At 33.8% G+C, this 18,783-nt stretch overlaps 1 protein-coding gene across 2 annotated transcripts in view; it reads left to right on the plus strand.

Annotated features, from left to right (window-relative positions):
* Positions 1-18,783, plus strand: part of CCSER1 (coiled-coil serine rich protein 1) — a 1,421,845-nt gene that overhangs the window by 1,394,380 nt on the left and 8,682 nt on the right. The gene's annotated exons all lie outside the window — the stretch shown is intronic.

The raw sequence follows: 18,783 nt of genomic DNA on the forward strand, positions 1-18,783 counted from the left end.
TCCATGAAAATTTTATTTTGGTGACATATTAGATATCCTTATTTTTGTTATAGACATCAGTGCTCACTATGTTGATGTTCTTCTATACAGTAACCATCAGCCTAGTATTTCCTGTGTGCCAGGTATTGTTCTAAGCACATTCCATATGGTAGCTCATTTGATTCTTTAATCTTTTCTAACAATAATGTTTTTGGTTTACACCTTTATATATGTAGAAATGGGCCTAAGGTAAGCCAGATTTTGGAGTGTGATGAGAGATGATATGGCTGGAAAATTGACCCGTAATTTACCCAGACTCATTGTAGAAACTCAGAATTAGTCTGAAATGTTTTGCATCAATTGATGGTACCTGGTGAACAGACAGGCATATAGCCTGAACCTTCAAAATTGTGAATTAAGGGACCATATTAAAACCCCTGTGATGATGGCAAAGCTGAGATTCTAATGAAGCTGATATTCTAGAGCCTCATTTAGGGAACTTGGGGACTGGGAAATCTGCAGCTCTCTGGTAGAATACAGTGTTGTTTCTCACTTTAAACAATTGCCTCCTTGACAATTTGGCTTTCATGTCCTTGCCATTACAGATGCTTCATTTTTATTTTTTCACATCTTTTCATCATTCACATAATCATTCTTTTTTGACAACCATACATCTTCATTTTACAGATGAGGAAAATAAAGATCAAAGATGTTAAAGAATTTAGCCAAAATTATATAACCTTTAAGTGACTAAGATAGGATACAAACCGAAAACTATCTGTCTTGGAGCACAAATTCTTAACTATTATGCTTCAACCTAAAATTATTTTTAGCTAGAGGCAGACCTTCCACAGATAAGGACTTTACCAACAGACCTCCTGGACAATTGTATAAAAAGAAAATAGAAAGTTGCTATTTAAACACATCTAACCACATAATTATGTAGAAGTTAATTAGTAAGTAGAGAGTAAAAGGAAACATAAAATGGCTAGTCCTTCTAATTTTTGTTCCTTTTAAGTCTATTTCTTCACTAGCAATATTGGATGAGCAAGCACCAGTTGCTGGCATCTTCCCACAGGCAGTGTTTTATTTTATATACACTTTTTTCTTGCTCAGTGTTTTTGGTATAGCAAATTTTGCCAGAAGGGCAGCATTAGTTGATCAATAGGAGCAGATTCAGGTTGTTGGAAAAAAAATTGTAGTCATGCTTCAGGTGCAGCCCAAAATCAATAAGAAAGAGTGCTTCTTAACAGAGTGAAATGAAGAGCAATTACTTACTGCAGCTAAATGACATCCTGTGTGGGATCATTGTCTATGCTGGAGGCCGATAGGCACCAAACTGAGGGGCTGCAGGATAAGCAGCTGACAGGGTTGCAAATGGAGTATTCCAAATGATGATTTAACCTGAACTGTGAATTAAATCTCTACTTATATACACTGTCAGAGTCAGGAAAATGTTTCATTCTTAAGCTCTTGAGTAAATTCAAAAATAAGTATTAGCAGGACTTATAGTTTTAATTTACGGCAGAGTTTCTCAACATAGCACTACTGACATATTGGACTGGATACATCTTTGTTGTGAGGGCCTGCCTTATGCAGAGCAGAATTTCTGACTTCCACCTCCTAAATACTAATAGTCCACCCCCCTCATTAATAACATTGAAAAATGTTCCCTAAGAGGCAACTTTGCCCTAGTTGGGAACCACTGATTTACCATATTAATTATTTTTACTTGACTCATAACATGCTCATACATTATTTCTTTCTTGTTATGATTCTTGGATAGATGGAAATAAATGTTTATGTATATGCACCTCAAGGGCAAAAGTAAGTTTTGTCATGAATAGAATCTACTTTGAAAGTAAACCTCAAAATATTCAGGATCTCCTTCTACGTGTATTATTGTATTTGAGGAGATGTGTTTGTTTCATTTGAATATTGCATGGCAGTTATTGGAGGTCTTGTTATTTTTGGAAAATGATTGGTACATGTAGGCAAGAAGAAGTTTGTGCAGAAACCACTTTCTGTAAGGAACAGGCAGAAGATAACTCTACCTGACCTACCATTCTGGACATTCAAGTCTTGTCTGAACTGTTAGTTAAGATTCTGTGAGTCCAAACCTCTATATAAAACAATTTCTGAAGGAAATCTTGTAATGCAGGATTTATACACAATTAAAATGATTTTTTTGCCTGATTGAAATGACACTTGAAGTATAGAGTCTTTCACAGCTCTATATTTATCACTCTAGCTACCCACATTTGGGATTTACTATTGCACAGATTTGTATAATAAACTCAAGGAGATATGTCCTTTGATTGATGGGCATCATGTAGTCTGATTATGGAATGCTACCTCTTTTGTGTGTAGGAGTCAGATTTAACTATTATCCACTAGGGATAGTTTATATTGACTATCTATTTAGGTTGATGCAAAAGTAATTGTGGTTTTTTCATTAGTTTTCATGGCAAAAATGCAATTACTTTTGCACCAACCTAATATCTGTCTTTTATCTATCTATCTATCAATCAATCAATCTATCTATCTATCATCTCTGATGGGATTATTAACCTTAGGGAAACATTCATCTCACAGTATACTGCTTGTCTTAGGAACATATGACATGCATGTTATAATTCAAGAATTCTGAGCCCAACTGCTAAACTATTGAGTCACTTCTATGGTCCCATAAATATTTATTTCAACTGATCACAAGGTAATTTTTACTCATGAGAAAATTTTAGAACTAATTTCTTAGAGCTAAAGATAGCAAACTGAATGCTCCAGAATGACTAATCCCATACTGTATATCATTGTATAGTCCACTTAAGCCTAAACTATATATGGAAGCCACGACTAACATACAGTTGGAACCACTAATAAATTTCTCACTTTTATTGAGGAATTTGTAAATATTTGGAGTCAAGTGTGGCTATGAGAATAAATCCTTTTTAATGTGCTCTTTTATAACACAATCTCTGATTATATTTATTGTGTTCTTATATCCCTAGCACGCATTTTTTCTGTTTGAACATATTCAAATAGAAAGTTTTTATATAGCAACTTTAAATCAATTTAATAAAATAATCAGTATTTCTCTCTAATATGCTATGCAAAAAATTGTTCCTAAGTATGTATTATCTAGAAATAGCTTCATTCTTTTTTAAATTCTTCTTGTCCAGCATTTATAAATTGTATCTATCTCCTTATGGTTCTGTGTGAATTATATCTGAGCTGTCTTCATTCAAGGGTTGTTTCCTTCCACTCCTGAGTAGATGGTGCTAATTATGATATGTTCTGAGTTAAAACAAGGTGTACTACTCTGTGTAAGGACACACGCAAATTTTCTATAGAGTTCCTTGACATTTGAAAATAAAAGTTTAAAGCATCTTGATTATTGGGATATCCAATAATTCACTTCTAAGCTTCTTGCTTGAATAGACTAGTGGAGTTTTGGTTTTTCATGATGTCTTGCCTTCTTCTTGTGCATTACACTAAGTAGTACAAATATTATGCACGTTTTTATATAAGAACTATACAAAGTTTTAAACATTAATTATTTTGTTAGATCAGATGTCTCCTGTGAGATAGAAGAGATGGAAAAGGTATCATATGCACTCTGCTTTAAAGGATGGCTGCAACTTTATACAGCTCTTTAGATTTTAGGGATGAACTTGAAAAGGACATATTGTTGGCCAGATGAAGTGAGGACTAAGGAGGATTCTACAAAATGATGTTTTGAAACATTCTGGATACTGGAATGCTGCACAGCTTTGTTTGTTTCCTTACAAAATGTTCACAGCATGCTTTGTTAGCAATCTGCATTCTTTTAAAATTGTCTGAGCTATTATATAGTAAATTCAAATTATAAAAAAAAAGTAGGTACTGGGAAAGCTGGTGACCTCTTTATTCATTTTTTGTTCAATAGATACAGATTCAATAAATAACTGCTAAATGCCAGAACCAGAGCTACCATGATCCGCTTTCACCTATGTAGTTGCATTTGCGGGTCTGGAGGCATAATTCTCTCTCACTCATACCCATGCCCAGTCAGTAGATTCTCAGTTTTCAAAGAAAAAAAAATTTCAAGAGAAAATGTTTAAGGCTCTTTGGACTAGATGTATTAGATTGTCTATGAAGAGGCATGGTTTCTCAGACCCATTTGGATGGGTACAGGAAAATCACTCTCATTGAGGTAGTATAAATTGTTTTTGGAGGCATTTATTTCATATTGGCGAGACCCTGAGCATAGGATCCAGTCAAAAACACCCTGATGCCGTGCAGTAGATCACTTTTATATCAATAGACTTTTCTAAATAAAAATATCCTAGGGAAAATGTAGAAACAGTATTAACCTCAAAATGTTTCATCATTTGTTCATATTTTAGGGAAATACTAGTAAAAGTTTTGTTTTACATAAATCCTGTGAAAAAAATTAAATAAATTTTGATTGGTCCTAAAGTATGTCAATTATAAATTCAACACCTTAATATTTTTACTATATAAAATTAAAATTGATTTGAAGTCTATATATTTTCTTCGTTTTATTTGTATTTTAACTATCTATATAAACATTGTTATTAAAAGTTATCATTTTGCATTTTTTTCAGATCCTTAAAAATTTTCTTCTTGCCTATTATGTGAGACATCTGAATTACTAATAATGTGGAACTTTAATTGTAACCATTGTTTGTGACACATGTCTTCCTTCATTCTTAACAAGTGTGTGCATTCTGAATTGCCTTTTATTATGCATTTTTACCTTGGACTGATTAATTCCCAATTATGTAACCTTTATAAAATACTGCTTTGTCATGTCACTTACCTCATCATAAAGTTTTAATTGATGTTCATTTGATTTAAAATTTCACTCTTTAAATTAGCAGCCAAAACTTAAACAATGTAGACAATTTAGATATACAATATTTTCTTGCTCCATTTATTTCTATGTAAACATCCTACTTCACCTTAGGAAGTAAGTTTAATACTAGTAGTTCTCAAAGTAGGTCTCATAAATATATACTTACTCCTTATTCATGATGCCCAGGATGGCTTTCTGACTTTTCAGTAATCCAAGATATACTCACTCTGAAGGATTTAGTTGAGATAGCCCCATATATGATCTCTCTTTTCCCCATTTCACTGAATCCCTTCCTTTTTTCACTCATCTTCCACAAATGTTTATCAAACACTTACTTTATATCAGAAACTAAGGTAAGTGCTGGGAGAAAAATCTGACACAATTCTTGCTTTCACAGGGCATACTGTCTAAATTAGTGATAGGCATTAAACAAATAAATGCATTATATGTATGTATATACATACGTATGTATAGGACAATTGCTATAAAGAAAATGTATAGTTTGTGTTTGCATTTGGAAGGTTTAAAAATAGTATAATTTGAATTAAATTCTGGGTTGTGAAAAGGGTTAAAATTTTCTAGGGACTCAGTTACCTGTCAGGTAAAAATGAAGGGAAGAACATTCCAGATAGAGGCTAAAAGCATAAAGGACCTAAAAGACCTAAGGAAGGAGAAAGTTTTTCATGTTTAAGAAACTCAAAGGTGACTAATGTTGCTAGAAACACAATGATTAAAGAAAAAATTGTCCTAGGAAGAAATTAAAGAGGTAAGTGGGGCTAGATCATTCAGGGTGATGTAGACCGTTACAATAATTTGTATCTTCTTGAAATTCAGTAGGAAGGTATTGAAAGAAAATAAGAAGGTCAATGGCATGATTAAATTTGCATTAAAAATTATAGCTCTTTTGTGGTATATGTGTGAAGGTACAAAAGAGTGGATAAAGTAGCACAAGATAAGGGTGTTGAACTAGAGGGATGGAGGTAGAGAGTAGTGAGCAGAATATAAATAGAATTGCTGTCAACTAGTGATAGAGTGTAGAGGTGGAAGGAGAATGTATCAAGTACAATTCCAGAGTTTTTTTGTGGTCTCCACTCATTTATTTGTTCAACAAATGTTACTGAAGTATTAAGATGAAAACCAGACATGATGCAATTATTATGAGTTTAGTTAGGAAAAAATAAGATTGAGATACCAGTAATAAAGTCATGGAGGTAGATACATGAATGAAAATGAAAAGAAGTTTAGATTAAAGCATATAAGTTTAAGAGTTGTTCACATGAAGTTGGTATGTTTAAAGTTAAGTGAATGGATGAGATTTCCTTAGGAGAGCGAAATGAATCTGGACCATGCCATCAAGACCCAAGCGTTTAGTTGGAGAAGTGCCCAGCAAAGGATATCGAGTAGTTGTGACCAGAGAAACAGGAGAAGCACCAGGAGCATGAAATGTCACAAATACCAACTGATAATGGAATTCAAATTGAAAATGCTTAACTCCATTAAAATGCCTCTTAATGTGTAAAGAAAATGTGTAAGCTGACAAGTATCCATTTTACTTGACAACTTAGAGACTTTCACGAGCAAAAGCCAAATTGCAGTGGGATGATGAACAAAGTAGGGGTGGTGGTGAGAAACTGAAGCAACCAAAGAAGGCAATTCTTTTAAAAGCTCTGTTTCATGCTTTGAAATTATGTTGTACCACACATTTTTCACTAAATCTGGTCATGACTTAAGATACGATATTGTTGTTTTAGCGGCTTAATTCTGCTATTTTGATTTTTGTTTATAGTAGTAGTCTAGTTCCTTAAGTAAAAGTAAGTTCTTGGGGGTAGAATTGCATACTTAGTTTATTTGAATCACTCATTGTATTTATATTTTGTGGGTACTCCATAATAATGAATAGATATAAATGAATGAAATAATAAATAGTAAAGGAAGAAAGAACCACAGAGAATGAAAAATATTAATAAACTTAGCGTGGGGAATGCAATCTCTTTTATTAGGACTGGTTTTAGATTTTGACACTCCTCAGATACCTCTTCTGTCACAGTGATTTGTGGGAAATTGCCCAGTATACTCAACATAACACACAATCTATAGAGTTGATTTCTTAGAGAATTCATTTGGTATCTATGTTAGTATCTGCCAATTTGTCTTGATGTTAGAGAGATAACTACCACCTCTGTGACCATCATTTGCATTCACTTTAGCCTTATAATTCCAACATCAGGACCTTTCAACATAGTCTCTATTGAAAATACAGAAGACATCACCTGTGTAGACAGGGAAGACTTATTCCTTCTGCTTTTAGACAACTTCAGTCTGGGGAATCCAGATCTATCCTAAGCCGATATCTTATTACCATGTCTTTCCTTTTAACTGCAGCCTTTTGTAGCACAGCATACCTAGCAAAGATCAAACATATATATGTTGACTTTATCATCAAATGATTACTTCTTGATCTTCATTTCTCATAACACAGCATAAAATATCTTCCACGTACTACTCTAAGAATTTTTCTATTTATCCATCCTTTTTATTCCATAAACTTAACGGATATAATTTCTGCATCGGCATCGTTCATGAGATTTGCCGAAATATAACAAAGTGGCTGGCATGTACAATTAAATATTCCAGCAAAAATCTTTTGGATGTTGTTTTTCTTACATCAAATGCAGATCTTGTGTCTATGCATGAAAATGAAAGGTGATAGGTTCTGCATGGAAATATTAAACAGTGCTTTAGAAAATCTTGAATTGGTTGTTGCCTTTACCATTAACAATCTTTATAATCTAGGATAAGTCACACAGTCTCTCTAGTCAGTTTCCTTATAAAATCAAGGTATTAAAACACATTAACTTTAAAGCCTCTCTTGAATCTTGAATTATTTAATATTATATCAAAAAAATAAAAATATTTATATTTTCAGTGAGCAAGAAGTTAGGGTATTAATAAAATGAAAATAATTGACATTAATAAAATGAAAATAATTGACAATTATTTTAGATCTTTGCAATTGTAAGCTTCATCTGACTCTCATTATATTTTGTGCTTTGTTGATTTTTTTTCTATTTAAAAATCAATTTTAGATCTCTTTAAGGATGACTAACTTTGAAGCTGGTGGCCCATCTGTTTTCTCTTTGTTAGCAGACTTTTTGAGACTACTCTGAGTTTGTAAAGAAAATGATTTGCTTTGATAAAGCAGCTTTTCAAAAAGAAAAAAAAAAGCCTTAGTTTTTTTTTTTTTTTTTCACTCTATAGTAAGTGTTTCTAACACTCATAAATTCATCCTAAGTAGGAAAAAAGCGGTTGGCTATTTGAAAAATTGCTATTATTAAATAAGCCTCTTATCTCCAAGGCTCAACTCTTTATACAGCAAAAGAATGTATTTTTGAAATTCTATGCTTCTTTAAAAATTGGTTCTAACTTGTATGTAATGATATTCTGACCATAACTTTTTGTACTATAATTAATTCCCTGCTGTGTCTTATTCCTTATTTATACTATGTGAAAGAATTTCAAAAAATTAGGTGGATATTACTTCATTTCAATTCCCAGCTATTCTGTATGTTTTATATTTCTATATATGTTAGCAATATTCTTTTGATGTTTTAAATTCTCTGAAGGACATTCAAGTAGTATTATGTTCACCAAACCATCGTGCAGAAAATGTAGGTTCTTATTATTTGTCACATCATTGCCTTGTGTATGTCCCCTGAATTTCCTTAAATGACATTTGTTCAACCCAGGATTATGCATGTTGCTGAAGGAAAACATAACTTATGTCAATTATTAAATTGATTATTAGTAAGAGCCTCAGCTTTCCATGTATAAAAATGCCTTTGAAGTAAGGCATCCAAAACAAATCTTAATGTACATTTACAAGAATAAATTGGGATAGTTTGTATGAAAGCCATTTATAATATTTTACAGTATATGACAGACGGAATTCTGAAATTATATGTATTGTTTGTACTATCCTCCAAAATGTGCTATGTATTTAGTAATATATTGACTTTATCAGTGGGTCAAGCTTATTCCTAAAAGTGGTTTGCATTACATTATACTGATATAAAACAACAGATTGATATTATGAAAGTACTGTATTTTTATTTCACTTCCTTGCTCATATTATCTCTTAGATTAGGTAAATATGTTACTTTTAGAAGTTTCCAAGGAGAGCATACAGGGAAAAATTCTTGTAAGATAGAATCATTTAAGCAAGAAATTTAGGGCTCACATTATTTAATCATGTTAATAAGGACTAAAAAAAGAGGGATGAACAATAAGTTTGATTCTTAATCAATTTAATGATATACAATATATTTGTTTATTCATTTGTTGGACTCCAGAATTTCTACCACATAAAGCCACAGCGATTGGCTATAAAGTCTATGAATTATTCACGTGAGACATTATGTGAATCTAAAGATTTTTTTGAGATTATTTATTAAATACTATTCTCATTCAAGAAGCATTTTATTACATAATATGTGCTAGGTGTTGGACAGCAGGGTATCTAGACAAGAGGCTCTTTTTTTTATGTTTTGCTATACTAAGCCACTACAGTTGTTCACTATTCTGCATTCCTATGCAAATACAGAAAATTATTTTCCACTCCTTTCCCTCAGGCATATAAATTTAACTTAAATCTTTAACTCATTCTTTCATTTAGAAATCACATATTTCTGGAATACCAGTTGTGCAGAATTATATTTTTATAGATTTCTTCTGAATTGAGTCCTTAATCACACTCCTGTTATTGCTTTTATAAGCAATAATTGTCTGAAATTCTCATTTAAATCACCTTTTAACTAAGGAGAATTACTGACACAGAGTGGGTGATCACACACACACACACATACACACTCTCTCACACATACATTAGTGTTAAAGACAACTTACTGTTCTACAAGATTTGGTTCTGCCTAGAGTTCATTTACTCTAATTATAAACAGAACAGTCAAAACATATGCCTAGCGGCTTCTGGGAAAACTGTTGTATGTTTTCACTTTTCCTTTGAAGAGAGAGGTGCTGTGATTTTACTCTCTTGGGAGCCCTGCTGGCCTTATTAGCGTTCACCTTGCTTATCTCATGCATGTCTTCTAATCCTGTTTGAGTCCTAAATGCCCACGAGTAGAATTTAGAAGCGAGGTTGAACCAGAAGTAATTTAACTCTGGACAATGTGCACCATTCCACACCTCTTGGTAATTTGTGCAATCTGAAAAAAAATCAGGTCCTGTCTGCCAGAACCTTTGGATGTTTCTTTTTGGTTATTACATCAGCTTATTACAGGGCTTCCTGCTTGTAAAGCAGTAACTACTTCTTTACACAATCTCTCTGTAGTAGAGTGTTTCCTAGACCTTTAACAGAACTCTTTATCACTGAAAACAGATTCCACATCTAAGGCTACAAACAGACACAGCAACGGTGCCAAAACCTTTTGAAGAGAAATTCTATTTCTCAGTGATGACAGGAAAAGGCCAGCCTGTTATTTTTAAATTTGGTTTGAGTCTACATTGGCCCTTTAATGATTGTACTTGAGAAAGAGGCACATTTTAGAAGTGCCTGTTTGCTTTACATCAACACATTACGTCGTGATATATCAAAAGGAGCATTTACTTTGTAAGTAGTTTATAAATGCTCTCATTGTGTACTACTACGTTGGATTGATTTAGTAAAGGAGATGATGTTTTTTAAAATTAATAATTATAAGGGCCCAGAAGAATGCCTGGTATATAATAAGTATTATATGTGTTTGCAAACTAAGTAACATAAAAATTGTAAAGGCTTAATTTCACTCTCATAATGGCTATAAATGATAAAAGGATAGAAATGTATGTATAATGGTTTTCTTTCTTGGTATGTATATCACTGACCATTTTTATCTGTTTAATTTAAGGAAGCATTGTAGTTTAGGGCAGTGGTTCTCAACTGGGGGCAATTTTGCTGCCATCCCCCACCCCTTGGGGACATTTGGCAATATATGGAGACATTTTTAGTTGTCACAACTGGGTGACAGAGAGGTACCCTGGCTTCTGTAGGTACAGGACAAGGATGCTACTAACATCCTGCAATGTACATGATAGTCCCAATAACAATAAACATACAGTACATAAGATGAAAATGCTTATTTACATTTAAGATTTATTTATAAATTTCAATATTTTATTGTGAGTAATATTCATACATGCTTTTATTCAAAGCACTTTTCTTACATGTAATTATATTTAACAGTATAGGGATAATGGCTTCTTGATATCACAACATTGCATGTTTCTATTATTCTGCCTGTAGGTTTCTATGTTTATGTATTTGTAATTAATTAAATTAATATATGTATTATAGAGTGTATTCTGTCATTTGTTTATAATGCCTCAGCTTATGCATTCACCATTAATTTTCTGAAATAATAAAGTGATCTACTCAATCAGTCTCCAAGCAACTAGACCAGCGTCAAATGGGTCAGTCAGTTGCTGAGTTTTTATTCTAAGGAATATCTTGCTACTACTACTAAATTATCAAAATTTATTATTTTTATAAATTAGAGAATATTATGGCCACTGTCATTTGTATTTCAGAAGTTAAAATATTTACATAAATAGAAGATAAAGGAGTTGAGTTAAACATATTTTAATGCGAGTATTTTTATAGCTCTGGATTTTACCCAAAGATGTGTGTACCCACTACCCCATGTTTACACAATGGGGCTGGGAAGCAATTAAAAATTGCAGCCATACAATATCTCCCTTTCAATTCCTTTTCTACAGTAATGACAAAATACACTGAAATTGATTTTTTTTCATTTGCTTTGATATCTAATGCTGTAGATATAATGTCATATTGCTTTGGTGGTTCTGAAAGATCTGTTAGATAAGCCATTTTAATAAGGAAAGTCCAGTAGATTATTTTCCAGACTGTATAAATATTAATGGAGTTCTTAGTAAATGCCAGGTGGTGGTAGGACATGTGTATTCAGCATTGAACAAGACAGGCAGAGTCCCTACCCTTATGAAACTTATATTCTATTTGACCTGGTGTGTTAGTCCACTCTTACACTGCTAATGAAGACATATTTGACTTAGGAAACTTACAATCATGGTGGAAGGGGAACCAAATATGTACTTCTTCATATGATGGCAGGAAGAATTGCTGAGCAAAGGGGGGAACCTCTTATAAAACTATCTGATCTCCTGAGAACTCAGTCACTGTCATGAGAATAACAGCATGGGGGTAACTGCCACAGAGTCTCTCCCATGACATGTGGGGATTACGGGAACTACAACTCAAGATGAGATTTGGCTGGGGACACAGACAAACCATATCACCTGGGTACTATAATGGGCAGAGGTAAATGTGTCTATTCTTGGAAATAAAATATATAGTATTCTCATTGTGTATCTTAACCTGCAGGTCTCATTAATAGGAAACCATGAACTTATGCAGAAGACACATTTCTCAGTGTGAATTATCCATACAAAAGTGACTACTTAGCTTCTACTACAAGAACTGTAACCAAGAATAATTATGATTCACTTTAACATAATTTAATATTTATCTACTCTTTCAATTGAATTCATGTTATAATGTTGATATTTTCATTAATCTTTCAAATATTTTTAGATTCTGTTTAACATTAGTTATTTTTCTAATACCAGTTTTCCTAGATGGCTATTGGGGATTGTTTCAAGTTTCTCTATTCCTTTAAGAACAATTCTTGTAAAGCAATATTTTTTTTTGTAAAGTGGAGAACATTTGCAGGAAAAATATATTTTAAAGACAATGAAAGTAATCATGTACAGAGTTCTTATGTATGCAAGCAATTATAACAGAATAATTTTGCCTGATAACATTCATGGCAACTACCAATAATTTTTACAAAACAAGGAAAAAGACGTCAGAAAAAAGAAAACATTATTAAATATTCATTAATCAGTGATTGAAGTATTTCTCCCCTCCCCCATGAATTCTATCATCACATCATCCAGCCTTAACAAATTTAGGCTTTGCACATTGGCATGATTATTGTATTTCTGTTTTTCACCAAGAGACAAGTTTTTGGGTCAAATGGTATTTCTAGTTCTAGATCCCTGAGGAATCACCACACTGTCTTCCACAATGGTTGAACTAGTTTACAGTCCCACCAACAGTGTAAAAGTGTTCCTATTTCTCCACATCCTCTCCAGCACCTGTTGTTTCCTGACTTTTTAATGATGGCCATTCTAACTGGTGTGAGATGGTATCTCATTTTGGTTTTGATTTGCATTTCTCTGATGGCCAGTGATGATGAGCATTTTTTCATGTGTTTTTTGGCTGCATAAATGTCTTCTTTTGAGAAGTGTCTGTTCATGTCCTTCACCCACTTTTTGATGGGGTTGTTTGTTTTTTTCTTGTAAATTTGTTTGAGTTCATTGTAGATTCTGGATATTAACCCTTTGTCAGATGAGTAGGTTGCGAAAGTTTTCTCCCATTGTGTAGGTTGCCTGTTCACTCTGATGGTAGTTTCTTTTGCTGTGCAGAAGCTCTTTAGTTTAATTAGATCCCATTTGTCAATTTTGGTTTTTGTTGCCATTGCTTTTGGTGTTTTAGACATGAAGTCCTTGCCCATGCCTATGTCCTGAATGGTATTGCCTAGGTTTTCTTCTAGGGTTTTTATGATTTTAGGTCTAACATGTAAGTCTTTAATCCATCTTGAATTAATTTTGTATAAGGTGTAAGGAAGGGATCCAGTTTCAGCTTTCTACATATGGCTAGCCAGTTTTCCCAGCACCATTTATTAAATAGGGAATCCTTTCCCCATTGCTTATTTTTGTCAGGTTTGTCAAAGATCAGATAGTTGTAGATATGCGGCGTTATTTCTGAGGGCTCTGTTCTGTTCCATTGATCTATGTCTCTGTTTTGGTACCAGTACCATGCTGTTTTGGTTACTGTAGCCTTGTAGTATAGTTTGAAGTCAGGTAACGTGATGCCACCAGCCTTGTTCTTTTGGCTTAGGATTGACTTGGCTATGCAGGCTCTTTTTTGGTTCCATATGAACTTTAAAGTGTTTTTTTCCAATTCTGTGAAGAAAGTCATTGGTAGCTTGATGGGTATGGCATTGAATCTATAAATTACCTTGGGCAGTATGGCCATTTTCACGATATTAATTCTTCCAACCCATGAGCATGGAATGTTCTTCCATTTGTTTGTATCCTCTTTTATTTCATTGAGCAATGGTTTGTAGTTCTCCTTGAAGAGGTCCTTCACATCCCTTGTAAGTTGGATTCCTAGGTATTTTATTCTCTTTGAAGCAATTGTGAATGGGAATTCACTCATGATTTGGCTCTCTGTTTGTTATTGGTGTGTAAGAATGCTTGTGATTTTTGTACATTGATTTTGCATCCTGAGACTTTGCTGAAGTTGCTTATCAGCTTAAGGAGATTTTGGGCTGAGACGATGGGGTTTTCTAGATATACAATCATGTCATCTGCAAACAGGGACAATTTGACTTCCTCTTTTCCTAACTGAATACCCTTTATTTCCTTCTCCTGCCTAATTGCCCTGGCCAGAACTTCCAACACTATGTTGAATAGGAGTGGTGAGAGAGGGTATCCCTGTCTTGTGCCAGTTTTCAAAGGGAATGCTTCCAGTTTTTGCCCATTCAGTATGATATTGGCTGTGGGTTAGTCATAGATAGCTCTTATTATTTTGAGATACGTCCCATCAATACCTAATTTATTGAGAGTTTTTAACATGAAGAATTGTTGAATTTTGTCAAAGGCCTTTTCTGCATCTATTGAGATAATCATGTGGTTTTTGTCTTTGGTTCTGTTTATATACTGGATTACATTTATTGATTTGGGTATGTGGAACCAGCCTTGCATCCCAGGGATGAAGCCCACTTGATCATGGTGGATAAGCTTTTTGATGTGCTGCTGGATTTGGTTTGCCAGTATTTTATTGAGGATTTTTGCATCAGTGTTCATCAAGGATATTGGTCTGAAATTCTCTTTTTTGGTTGTGTCACTGCCTAGCTTTGGTATCTGGATAATGCTGGCCTCATAAAATGAGTTAGGGAGGATTCCCTCTTTTTCTATTGATTGGAATAGCTTCAGAAGTAGTGGTACCATTTCCTCCTTGTACCTCTGGTAGAATTCGGCTGTGAATCCATCTGGTCCTGGGCTCTTTTTGGTTGGTAAGCTATTGATTATTGCCTCAATTTCAGAGCCTGTTATTGGTCTGTTCAGAGATTCAACTTCTTCCTAGTTTAGTCTTGGGAGGGTGTATGTGTCAAGGAATTTATCCATTTCTTCTAGATTTTCTAGTTTTTTTGCATAGAGGTATTTGTAGTATTCTCTGATGGTAGTTTGTATTTCTGTGGGATGGTGGTGATATCCCCTTTATCATTTTTTATTGTATCTATTTGATTCTTCTCTCTTTTGTTCTTTATTAGTCTTGCTAGCGGTCTATCAATTTTGTTGATCTTTTCAAAAAACCACCTCCTGGATTCATTAATTTTTTGAAGGGTTTTTTGTGTCTCTATTTCCTTCAGTTCTGCTCTGATTTTAGTTATTTCTTGCCTTCTGCTAGCTTTTGAATGTGTTTGCTCTTGTTTTTCTAGTTCTTTTAATTGTGATGTTAGGGTGTCAATTTTGGATCTTTCCTGCTTTCTCTTGTGGGCATTTAGTGCTATAAATTTACCTCTACATTCTGCTTTGAATGTGTCCCAGAGATTCTGGTATGTTGTGTCTTTGTTCTCATTGGTTTCAAAGAACATCTTTATTTCTGCCTTCATTTCGTTAGGTACCCAGTAGTCATTCAGGAGCAGGTTGTTCAGTTTCCATGTAGTTGAGCAGTTTTGAGTGAGTTTCTTAATCCTGAGTTCTAGTTTGATTGCACTGTGGTCTGAGAGACAGTTTGTCATAATTTCTGTTCTTTTACATTTGCTGAGGAGAGCTTTACTTCCAACTCTGTGGTCAATTTTGGAATAGCTGTGGTGTGGTGCTGAAAAAAATGTATATTCTGTTGATTTGGGGTGGAGAGTTCTGTGGATGTCTGTTAGGTCCCGATCTCTTGACCTGGTGATCCACCCACCTCGCCTCCCGAAGTGCTGGGATTACAGGTGTGAGCCACGGCGCCCAGCCCTCATGCTTTTTTCTTGAGTAAAAACCCAATGCTTTATGAAATCTAGAGAGGGAATATACCTATGTGTGGATGACACTGAATCATTGAGAAAAATGCAAAAGGACTGTCTGTCAAATGCCAAACAAGGCAACTGAGCACAAAATAAATTGCAATGAGAGGCTGGTGTGACTTACTAATGGATCACACAGGCTGAAATAAGTGAATGTGGTTTATTTCTTTTTTAAATCAGCATCAGGTGTTTTGTTTGTTTTTCATTTCCTGGTGGTGTATTAAATAATAATATGTTTTAAAATTAGTATTTTCTTGCATTTGATGAAATACAGGCTATAGGCTATTGTAAAACAATGAGAGGAAGACAATTAAAAGGTAACAATGAACTTATTATAATGTGCACACTTGACTGATTAATCACTAGATTATCCATCCTTTCATCCTCATTAGGATTCTATGGATAGGTAATAAGCTAGCTGCATGACAACTAAATTGTGCAGAATCTGACATAATTACATGAGTTTCAGGAGGCTTAATTCTGATTTTGAGAAAAATGTGGCTAGACACATGCATTAAAATTACCTTCAGGGATCTCAAATTCTTCAGAGGTAATAAACGTTGATTAACATCATGATATGGAAATTATTATATATATTATATATATATACCCAAATATATCTATATATCTATCTATCTAGATTCCCATCCTTCCTATCCAAATATTTATGCCAAAATGTATTTTAATATTTTGTGTCAAGAGGATGTTTCCTATGTATTTATAAACATATTCCAAAACATGTAGCATAAAATATATATTTTAAACCTAGAATTTTAGAATTGGAAAGCAACTGAATGATTGTTGGAGTTTCTTCAAGATCTAAATTCTATTGTCTTACATTTTATTCATTTCATTCAATGGACTTAGAAACTGAAGCCCAGAATAATTAATTTATTCATTCCATGTTACACAGTTCAATGGTAGCACAACCAACATTAGAGTCTTTTGGCTCGAGGTTCAGTGTTCTACTAGCTCAAATTGTCCTATAATATATTAAACACACAGTAGGATAATTAGCGTAGTGGATGGTATGATATGCCTCCTACTTTTCCCTTTCTCTGCCTCAAACAAATACACTTTCAAGACTGAAGTCTTAATTTTTGCTGTTGCTGACAGTGTTGGCAACTGATAGCTCTCAAGTAAATTTCTCTCCAATAATTTCCCTGTTTAAAAAAAAAAAAAAGCAAAACCAAAAAAACCTACTTACCCAATACCATAGCCCTTCCCAGGGCCTGCCATTGCCCAATAACTGGATGATGGGATATAAGACTCCCACCGACTTACCTGAATTGGAGACCACTATTAAGAGCCATCCCAAATTCAGACATCCCTATGTGATCAGTTGAGGTAGTGTAATTGCACAGAATTTAATTTCTCACTCTGCCTGACTCTGCTTTCTTCATTCTCCATAGTTGTTGGGCTAAGAACACTCCCCAATACATTTCTTACAAACATCTGTCTCAGAGTCTGTGTTCTGTGGAACCAAACTACAACAATAAATATAAAATTACTTGAATTTTCTAGAGAAAATGACTTTCTTTTTAAAACAGAGATAAAAGTGTTCCAAGTGGTTAGGTTCTAAAGGATGAAATAAATACCTCTCAAAGTAGTTTCAAGGTCTGTTAGTTACATTATATTGTTACTGTGATGATGATGATGATTGTCGTTGTGATTAAGGTAACTACATTCCAGGTATATTAGGCATTTTATAATCAAGGAGATCATTAAATATTTATAATAATCCTTTATGAAGGTATGGATATAAATATAAAACTTCATTTCTCAGATGAGGAAATTGGCAGCTTAGGAAGCTTAGGTAACTTGCCATGTTCACTAAACTATAAAGTGTCTGACTTGAAGCTGACTTAAGGTAGCATTTGGGTCTTATATGAACAGCACTATTTCACATCATGTATGCAGCACCTTGTCCTCAGTGTGGCCAATAAATATTTATCACAAGAATAAATGAATTCGTATATATCTGACCCTACCCATACGATTAACCCCTGCACAGTGCAATCTCCTATGTACACTATGAGCTTTGGAGATAATAGTAAACATCACAGAGAACTTAACAAAAAAAACCAAGGGGATAAAAACTAACATGTCAAAAACAAACTATGCTACATAAACATAAATGGTTGATTTAAATGTGTATTTTCCTTTAAAAATTGAGAGTAAGAATCCCCATCTTGCTTCTTTTGATAGTAGATCCACATGTGCCTTCTAAGTACCAGATATTGTACCAGAGAAGAGGTGCTGAGGCTGCCTGTGTGACTGAGTTATTTATTTGATCCTTTTCAATATGTCTTTTTAAAACTGTATATTCAATTTAATATAATATGCCAGGAGAATTAAAATGATCACATAAAGAAAATAATGAATATTCCCTCAAGGTAATAGTAAAATAGTGGAAATGAAGTCTACTCCTACCATTTCTACTTTCCTAGGCAGCATCTGTTGAAATAGAAATGAAAAAGAAATGTAACCACTGGTATTATCATTATGGACTTATTAATGTTGCATTCATCCCCAATTTTTTCCACAATATTTCATAAGCAGCACCCATGATGTCTAATATTTGGCCACAGATATTGAGCACAAGGTTGATTTGGGGGTTGGTTGGTAACAATTAAATAAACGTATAAGTTTACAGGGATGGAGAAAAAAGAAAAGATCACATTTCTAATAAGTCCATAGCCTAGAGTATTGGAAAAGAGCCAAGAAGAAGAAAGTGAGCTAGACAAGTTCCCAAATGACGAAAATGGAATC

This window comes from Nomascus leucogenys, chromosome 9, assembly GCF_006542625.1.
Source record: "Nomascus leucogenys isolate Asia chromosome 9, Asia_NLE_v1, whole genome shotgun sequence".
NCBI lineage: Eukaryota > Metazoa > Chordata > Mammalia > Primates > Hylobatidae > Nomascus > Nomascus leucogenys.